The following is a 10,246-nucleotide window of genomic DNA, read 5'->3' as shown; positions in this document are numbered from 1 at the left end:
GTCACTATCCCGGAATTCTTAATGATAAATTTGAACGGGGAAGGCCTTCCCTTCACTTTGCACTGGACCCCACAAGTTATATAGCTGATCCTGTCAAGAGTTTGCAGAGAGCCAGAGCTGTGACACAGCATGTAATGTCACCTATGTGTGTCAACAGCCCTTGGGGAGAAAAATGGCTCCTCACTGAATGAGCCAACCACGAGGATAATATACATATCAAGAAAGGAAAAATCTACTATTTATGGAATGAGAGATACTAACTGATTAACCTCACTGATGACACACGCATGATCCATACATGCTTTGCAAAAGGTAATCAGGGATATAACCAATAAATTCACTGGTGGTTCTTCTCTGCTATGTATGAACCATGTATTTCTACTCCAGCTATCTACAGCTACCAAAGTTCCACCAACTTTTCTGGGCCTTATAAATATTCTTAAATCCTCTATACTGCCTATCTAAATATTTTCTTGTAACATAAACCTCTCCACTGCTATCTCTATGGCTTTGTATCACATTTTAGAAATTGATCAAAATCAATTTGGGACTTTAAAATATGCTATCTAGTGCTTTAAAAAAAAAAAAAAAGAAAGAAGTGTTTTCATATCAAACTATGTCCATAATCTGGCTTCCCAGGAAGCACAGATATAGGGCAACATATGTAATGTTAATTTTTCTAAAAACACATAGCCTGGGACTACGCTCATAGAGCTAGTAAGTAAATATCTAATGAATTAAAATAAACTATGTAGCAATTAGGAATTTCCTGGGTACTGCACATTTACATAGGCATTAATAACTTTTACATATCTTTTTAAAGTAGAAGTTAAACTTTCTATTGAGTTGTTTTGGCTCAAAAAAATTGTTTAAGTTGCCATGATATTAGACAGTAGCCTCCACATGCTGCTTGCATAAAATGAATTCAAGGCTCTCTGTATTTCCAAACTAGAGAGCTGAAAAAATTTTAAGAAACATCAAGCCTTTGAAACAAATGGTGATGGTCTTTGGGTAGATTTAATTTTCCCGAGGTCTCAATTTGAAAGCACACCAACTGCTCAGACCTTGTGTTGCTGAGCCACTTAACATCCACTTGCATCTCATAAAGTTTCCTGTGTTTATAATTACAAAGGATATTTCATGACGGCTTGAATATTTACTTATTAAAATGTCAAGTCACTCAGCACATTGGCTGATCAGAGCAGGCTGATTCTCACGCACATCTTGATGCAAAGCAATGAAACTGTTGCTTTAAGTTGAGCTGAGGCTAGATCCTCACAGCCAGAGACTTCTTAATTGCTTTATTCTCTAGATAGGGATTTTTCGGAAGTATATTTATTTTGCAGTAGAGAAAAAAGTTTTAAAACTTTGCTTTCACTTCACCCTGAGAATAAGAAATAAGCAGATGGAAAATAACGAGTTTCTTCAATGCTGTCTTGGCGGGAGAGATATTTTTTTTAGACTCCACATTTTTCTACATATTCCAGCAACACCAAAATCCTGTTTTTCATTAGTTTGACTCTCGTTAACTACACTTAAATCCTCACTGGGTAGAGGGGATCACAGATGGGGTGCTATCCTATCATGGTGCCCAGATAGCGAAAACGTTCTCAAACTTTGACATTGATAGAGAAGCTAATGTTTAAACTCGCACCACCACATACTTCTCAATGAAAGGAGTCTTCACATACCCTCCTCTTTTCTAAAGAGGCTCAAATCTTTTGTGTCTTCATTAAAAAACAATAACAAACTCCCCAAACACTAAAAGAATGCAATGAAATAATGACTTACCACATATAAATGGGCTAAGTTAGAATAAACAATCTTTGAAGGGAATCAACCAAAAGGGTTTAAATAGCTATTAATTTACTCATGAAAATAATGTAAGCCACATATCCAGGCCGAACAAATTGAGAAGATCACGCTGGCATGAAGTTGGGAGATGGCTAAAAAATACCTACATCTCCAGTCATTCTCTAAAAGTTCTGCTTTTCATATAAATCATTGCTTTGGGGGAGATTCAATCTATCTTTTGCCGCAGGCAGATGACTCTCTTAGTTTCAAGCTTTCCAAAGTCAGTTAACACGAGTGTCTTCTCTCCTGTCGTCCAGCTTTGCCCGATTTTAAAAACACAGCTTCTCCATAAATGTTCATCTACATTCAAAACACACTTTCAAGACATCTACATTCCCACAGTAATGAATGATTACAGTCGACTCTTGAACAACACAGGTTTGAGCTGTGCCGGTCCATTTATATGTGGATTTTTTTTGTTTTTTATCAATACGCTGTGGTTTTGAAACTATATTTCCTCTCCCTTATTATTCTCTTAATAACGTTTGCTTTTCTCTACCTTACTTCATCGTAAGAATACAACATGGAATACATATATAAAATATGTGTTAATTGACTGTAGGTGTTATTGAAAATGCTTCTGAAGGTCAACAGTAGGCTATGAGTAGTTAAGTTTTGGGGTAGTTAAAAGTTTTGGTTGAATAGTGGGTGGGAGTTCATGCCCCTAATCGCCACATCGTGAAAGAGTCAACTATACTTGATTAGGCACTCATTCTAAGAAGGAAGGGGAAAAAAACACATGAGGAGCTTGAAGGCATTGGTTAATGCAGGTGATCCACTAGGATGTTAGGATTAAGTGATTCTCAGACCTAAAACCTTGAATGTATCCTTCCTTTCAAGGAAGTTAGAAAGGCTGAAGGGAGTTAGCTAGGAGGGTGTCATGGAGAAGTAGCAGACAGACTCTACAGAGTGCGTAGTGGTACAAATCCAGTATGCAACCCTGACTTCCTGCTAAGCAAGTGTTTCTAACCAACTGTGGAAAGAGTTGCTAACTTATCCTGTGAACTAGTATACATTTTCAGACACTGGTGCAATCATAGATAAATACAAATTGATGTTAACATTCCAAGATTTGAGGACATTAAATTGATTCTTAAAAGACCTTAAGTGAGAGTTCATGAAATTCTCAGGACACAATTTTAATTCATTTTAAATAGAAGGTTCTATCACCTGTTGTGTAGTGGGGTGGGGTGAAGTGGAGGAGTCAAGACAGTATCAAAAAGCCAAACTTGGGACGCCTGGATGGCTCAGCAGTTGAATGTCTGCCTTCAGCTTAGGGCGTGATCCCAGACTCCCAGGATTGAGTCCTACATCGGGCTCCCTGCATGGAGCCTGCTTCTTCTTCTGCCTGTGTCTCTGCTTCTCTCTCTTTCTCTGTCTCTCATGAATAAATAAATAAAATACTTTTTAAAAAAAAAAGTCAAAGTAAAGTAAGTTGAGTTATGACATTAAATAGAATGAAAACTACTCGCCAAGTATCCACTATTTCCAAAACCTTCATCTCTGACTATAATTGTAATGGACTCCCTGGCCCTATGGAGGCTTGGGCAGTCACTTTCGGTCCAACCTGGCCTGAGTCCCAAGAGAGCCCAAGCAACCTAGGGCTTGTTCAAAAATGAAAACCAGGGGATCCCTGGGTGGCGCAGCTGTTTGGCGCCTGCCTTTGGCCCAGGGCACGATCCTGGAGACACGGGATCGAGTCCCACGTCGGGCTCCAGGTGCATAGAGCCTGCTTCTCCCTCTGCCTGTGTCTCTGCCTCTCTCTCTCTCTCTCTCTCTCTCTCTCTCTCTGTGTGTGTGTGTGTGACTATCATAAATAAATAAAAATTAAAAAAAAAGAAAACCAGAGTTAGATTTGCATTGTCATTGAGATTATTTATAGATCTAAGTGAATACCTACTTATATTCCTATCATACATGCATCATAAAAAGAATGAACTCAAGAACAGCCAAATGGAAGAAATGCAGGAGGCAAAGTATGTGGAAAGGGTTGCAGAGCTTCCATGCCGTTCTGGGTGTGCCACTCTCCCAGCAACCCACAAGCTCTCCTAACCCCAACCTTCTGGGTTTTTATGAAAGCTTCATTACATAGGCCTGGGTGGTTAAATTGCTGGCCATTATTTGATTGATTCAACCTTCAACCTTCCTCCTGTCACCAGAGGTTGAGGGGCAGGCTTTAAAGCTCCAACTTTCTCACCATGGTTAGTTCCCCTATCCATCAGCCCCATCCTTGGGGGCTTCCCAAGTCACCTCTTCAACACAAACTCAAATGTGGTAGAGGGGCTTGTTATGAATAATAAGACATTCCTTTCACCTTTTCTCCTGCAGCTATTTCAGGAACCAAGAGACCAAATATTATAAACAAAAGATGCTCCCATTGCTCTTCTTAAAAATTTCCTTCCAGTTTTATTGAGATATCATTGACATATAACATTGTACTAATTTAAGGTGTATGACATAATGATTCAAACTATATATATAGTTTATATATGAGTGTGTGTGTGTGTATACATATATGGTATAGTGAAGTGATTACTACAATAAATTTCATTAACACCGATCACGTCATATAGTTACAAACTTTTTCTCTTGTGATGGGAACTTTTAAGATCTACTCTCTTGCCAACTTTCAAAGACACAATAGTGTACTGTTACTAGTTAGGCAAGCCCAAGGGTTTTAGGAGCTTGTACCAGAAATGGGATGAAGACCAAATATACAGTTCTTATTATAAATTATAATACCACAATATAATATTATTATATTATCATGTTATATATTTAATCCTATTTTAGAGAAAAGCTAGATTTGTTATTCATGCTAAAGAAAATCTCTAAAGACAAACTGATAAAAAGCACAACTGTGTGGGAATAGTTTATAATACTTGTAGAAATATTCGTGCAACTGAATTGGACTGGTAAGTAGAAAGCATGCCAGGGATAATGGTAGAGAGGATACATAACACCTCTGGGGAAGGGTGGGGGATGGTTATGGCATGTGCAGTGTCTAATGAGCTCTGCCTGACTTGGGCAGGGAACTTCTCTCTACTGAGCAAGTGACAAGCCAGGTTACAGAAGGGAGGAGGAGAGGAGGTGTGTTTCACATGATGGTTTCTGAAGGTCAGAATGAAGAGACCACCCCTCTATAATGTTGAGACAATCCTCCCTTCTGCAAGATATTCTTCACATCTTGGCATTATTTCACAGGTTAATTTTAAAATTCTTTCCTGTTGAGATCTATGTTGGCAAGTACTGGCATATCCTGAACGACATCACTTTTAAGGAAAATGAAATTCTTTACAGAGCTCTTACGGGTATTTTCACCCCTAGAATAAGAAAATTGTGTTTTATGGTAGAAAAAAAAAGGGAGGAGGGCCGGGGGGGGAGGGGGGAAGGACATCTGTGACCTGTATCTCACACCAAGGCAAATCATTTAACTTATGTTTTTAAAAGAAAGAAGGGGATCCCTGGGTGGCTCAGCGTTTTCGCGCCTGCCTTTGGCCCAGGGCACGATCCTGGAGTCCCGGGATCGAGTCCCGCGTTGGGCTCCTGGCATGGAGCCTGCTTCTCCCTCTGCCTGTCTCTCTCTCTCTCTCTCTCTCTCTCTCTCTCTCATAAATAAATAAATAAATAAATAAATAAATAAATAAATAAATCTTTAAAAAAAATAAAAGAAAGAAAAAGAGCTTGGAGGGAATTCTTTAAGATTAGTAAAGCTATTTACAAAGAAAACCAAATAATAAAATTTGATGAAATTACATGTAGTAACTCTGTGCTTAGTAACCAGTTAATCATGGCATCAAAGTTTTTTGAGGTCTAAATAACAGACAAATAGAATATTGGAGGAAAGAGGGCTTGTGAAGATTTTTTTTTCTTTTTTATAACAAAAGCAGTGATGCACTCAAGGAGATCTTAATTGAATTCATAAAGCCAGGCAATATATTTAAGTGTTTGTTACTGTAAAGCTATGTTAAGTATCAGATCAGCTTTTTTTGAAGCAAAGGTATTAGTATTTAAATAAAAAACAATTTAAAGAGGATCATGGTCCTGCAGTGGAAACCAGGGCTTTTCCTTAATCCAGCTATTTAGTAGTGCAGAATAGGTTATGACAATCACCAGACTCACAGGCGCTGCTGAATTTCTACTAGATGTCAATGGCACATCACAAAGGTGCTATTGGTGGATTGTGGGTAAAATGAATGAACCTGCAAAGATACATATTGTGATACTTAAATCTTCTGAGTCAATTTGCAAAAGCCACCCTCCCGTGCGTGGGAATCTTTAAAAAATGTTTCCTCCTCCTCACACTATCCGACCTCCATTATAAATTTTCTTGAACCGAACTGTCAACTAAAATGTAGACAGTAAAATACCACATCTGGGCTTGAGAGCCCAGCAAACCTAACCTCGAATCTAGACTTTGCCACTTAACAGGCCTCTTTCCTTCCTCTGCAAGAGGCCATGAGGACGCCTCCGGGCAGGGCAGTATTGTCCTTAGAATGAAACATGACAGCAAATTCAACATGACAGCCCTTTGCTTGGAACAGATTAATCTTCACAAATGGGATTTGTCTTCCCTTTCACTTTCCACTCTCCCAACTGGATGCCCTTTTGAAAGATTCCAGGGGAACCTTCCTTTCCACTGCCCCTGCTACTGACAGCCACCTGAGCTGCCCTCGGTGCCTCTGCTGCTTCTTTGATTTCTAGGTGGAGAGGGCAGGAGTGAGAGAGCAGAACAGGAGAAATGAGGACTAATCCTGAAGCCTACAGAAGTGGACAGAATGGGGCCTACGCTGATGGAGGTGGGTGGGGTCCACCGCTCCCCCTGCATCTCACTTGCTGGTGGGAGGGGCTACTGGCTTCACAGGCAGGAAATAGGCTACACCCGCGTCTTCACTGCCTGCCTCATGGAAGAGGTTATGAGAAGCCATGGACATTCTTCTCTTCTCAGCCATCATGTACATCATATACCTGGACTGAGGTCCAAGGCCTATCTTCCAGAGGCCCCTCTGGTGTGGCCAGGGAGGGTAGACGTGTCCCTTAGTCATGCACGGAGGGCACAGTGCCTAGGGCTGAAAATGCTTTTAGGGGCTATGGAAATGTTTTAATTGCTTTTGAAATGAGAAGGAAAAAAAATGACCTCTGAGGTAAAAAATAATGTGTTAATAGGTACTATTAATATACCAATGCCAACACAGTGATGAAATAGAACTTTTGATTTTTGCCTTTGTTTTGAAAGAAGGGGCCTACAAAGACCAAAGTACCCAAGAGTCCATGAAAGTTACAACGTGGCCTAGCAGTCAAATCTCATTACTCTTTTTCCTGTTGCTGTCCTGGCAGAACCAAGTCTGCAATCCCCATCCTGAAAGAGTCTGCTCAGTAGCACCAACTTCTCCCGTGTGGGAAGGCAGATTAAGAGATAGCACCTTGGGGATCCCTGGGTGGCGCAGCGGTTTAGCGCCTGCCTTTGGCCCAGGGCGCGATCCTGGAGACCCGGGATCGAATCCCACGTCAGGCTCCTGGTGTATGGAGCCTGCTTCTCCCTCTGCCTATGTCTCTGCCTCTCTCTCTCTCTCTCTGTGTGACTATCATAAATAAATGAATAAATAAATTTAAAAAAAAAAAGAGATAGCACCTTGATTTTAACCTAAGGAATAGTTTCCACTGGATTCTTCCTACATGTTCCTAGTGGCCACAGAGTGTTTGCCCATCATAACAAAGCTGTTTGGCTTTTCTGTTTTAGTTTTTTTTTTTTTTAATTTCACCTATCAATTTATTGTGTCTGTGTTTTATCAATTTAAAGCTGGTAGACAGTAGAGATGTCTTAGGTCTCCATTATCTCCAAAAGATTTCCCCAGCTGGTCATGATCTACTTCATTCCATTTTTTTTTCTTAGATTTGCCTTCAAAATTACTTGGTCCTACTTTATTTCCATTAGAAAATGAAGATTCGTTTGGAATCTGAAACCTTTATGATTAACCACGAGTTGTACAAATACAAGGTGTTGGCTTTAAAAAGGAAATTCAGTTGTAGCAATACTTCTCCTAGTACTTTCTGGCTCTAGGTCACAGGGATCTGTTGAGGGGCTCTTGTACCACAATTCTAAGGCATTCAACTATAATTTATTGAATGTTTACACAGTTTAAGTTGCTGTGCTTGAGCTCAGAGGTCATAAGACACAGACCCAATCCTTCAGAATGGTGCAGCACAGTATTTGATGACTGTTATGGGTTGAATTCTGTCTCCCCAAAATTCTTATGTTGCAATCCCATCCCCCAGGATTGAATGTGACCTTATTTGGAGGTAGGATTCACTGCAGATGTCATTAGTTAAGATGAAGTCATAAGGGTGGGCCCTAATCTAATATGACTATGTCTTTATTATAGGTCCAGTTTGAACAAAGAGACAAGCACACAGGGAAATGCCATGTGAAAATGAAGGCAGAGATTAGGGTGACACATCTGTAATCCAAGCAATGCCCAAGATTGCCAGCAAACCACCAGAAGCTGGGCAAGAGCATGAAATAGATTGTCTCTCACAGTTCTCAGAAGGAACTAACCCTGCAATATATCTTGATATTGGACTTCTAGCCTCCAGAACTATGAGACAACAAATTTTTGTTGCTTCAGCCACTCACTGTAGGGCATATTGTTAGGGCAGCTATAGGAAACCAATTGAGTAGCTTTGCACAGTGGCAGTATCATAGCCAATGAGGTTTGTCCAAGGCAGGATTATTGCTAATTGGAAATCAGCTGAGTAACTACAATAGAAACAAGTAATCATTCTCAAGCAAACATAAGCTTATAAAAAGACATTTCTTGTACAGAAAGAAATACGTAAAAAGACATGAAAGTGCAAAAGCCTAGTAAGTATTTCCATTCTGAAATGGGAATTGTCTTTTAAAACTTACCAGGGAAAGCTCCATTTTGGTTTTGCTCATCGTCACTGGAAGTAAAGAAAGTCAGATTTTTCCATTAACACTTCACACTGCCTTGCTCTCCAGCCTGGGTGGTGACCATGCGGCTGTCAGCCCTCTTCACACCACTCAGCTGTGGTCAGGGTTGGCCTACGATGCTGGGTTTGGTGTGTGCCTTTCAACAGACTCATTTATTGGCAGATATCCTTCTACCACAGAGAATTTTTGACCAGGTTGTGCCAATTTGCAATAAAAGGATAAACATAAAGGGAACTCTCTGTACTGTTTCATTGTAGAAATAGTCAATATTTGGTACCTAAATGATACATTGTACTCTCCTCTGAATTGCTCTGTGGGAAGCTATTTTAAAGTATGATATCTAGGTCCCCAAATAGGACATAATGGCTTCTGATCAACTCTGAAGCTTAAAGGGATTTTGTAGAGCCTTATATAACATCAGAAGTAGACTGGTACATTCCCCACCCCAATACATCAATGATAACAGAATTTAGGGAGTTTATCCTGAGAAGTTTCTGAGAAATAACTTTCTCCTATCTTAAAAAAGGATTTTCAAACATTCTATGGGGATGTCCATCCTACATAGTAATCCACTATCATGTAGGCAGAAAAGAGTAGGGCAGTTAAATAAAAGGGAGGGTCTGAAAATGGGTGAACTATATAGAAACCCAGACCTAGAACCAGTAGCCTAAAAAGCTATTTATGGCAAAGAGCCAATCTTAGATTAACCAAAAGATAGTGTCAGAGAACTTATGTTATAAGAGCCAACCAAGGGATAGGTATCAGGATTCATTTATTTATTTACTTATTCATTCATTCATTCATCTGCATGTTTGCTTAATCATTCAACACCACCAAATACATATAAATGTGGTGAACAAATGCACTTGGGCCTTGTCCTATATTGTCCTCACAGGATACGGGAGGAGAGGTAACACAATTAATCCAATATAGTGCAATATGAGAGAGTAGAGGAACTCATATTATCTTAGTTATGGAAATGCCCCCAGATTTGCCCTAGACCTTTAGGAACCAACTCTCTGCCTTCACCAGTTCCTCTTCTACCACTTTGGAGTCCATGGGATATAAGTTATACAGAATAGAAAGTTTCCAGATACCTGACACACGATAAAGTGCTTTGTAAACTGCAACATACTCAACTACTGGAATCTTTTCTTTGTGATTCAGAAAGCTAAGACTAGGAAAATAGTGCTTAACAGTGGGTTCAATCCATTTGCTACTGAGTTCTCAATGGGACTTGGTGATGAAGTGAAAAAGAAATTAACATTCTTTCATTTAAAATGCTTAGGAAAACTTAGAGTTTAATGTGCATTTTCTCCTAATTTTTTTTCATTCATGACTCATCCCCCTCAGCTAATCTATCAGCAGGACTTAAAGATTCTCTCATATGAAGCACATTCCAGATTCTAAATATTTCTCCACCTACAGTGCATCCACTCT

General features: G+C 39.7%; 1 pseudogene; it reads left to right on the top strand.

Annotated features, from left to right (window-relative positions):
- Positions 1-8,531: 8,531 nt before the first annotated feature.
- Positions 8,532-8,652, top strand: LOC121498263 (annotated as a pseudogene).
- The last annotated feature ends 1,594 nt before the right edge of the window (positions 8,653-10,246 follow it).

This window comes from Vulpes lagopus, chromosome 8 (genome assembly GCF_018345385.1).
Source record: "Vulpes lagopus strain Blue_001 chromosome 8, ASM1834538v1, whole genome shotgun sequence".
NCBI classification, from domain to species: domain Eukaryota; kingdom Metazoa; phylum Chordata; class Mammalia; order Carnivora; family Canidae; genus Vulpes; species Vulpes lagopus.
Note: the sequence above shows the minus strand (reverse complement) of the source record. Positions and strands in the feature narration are given on the sequence as shown.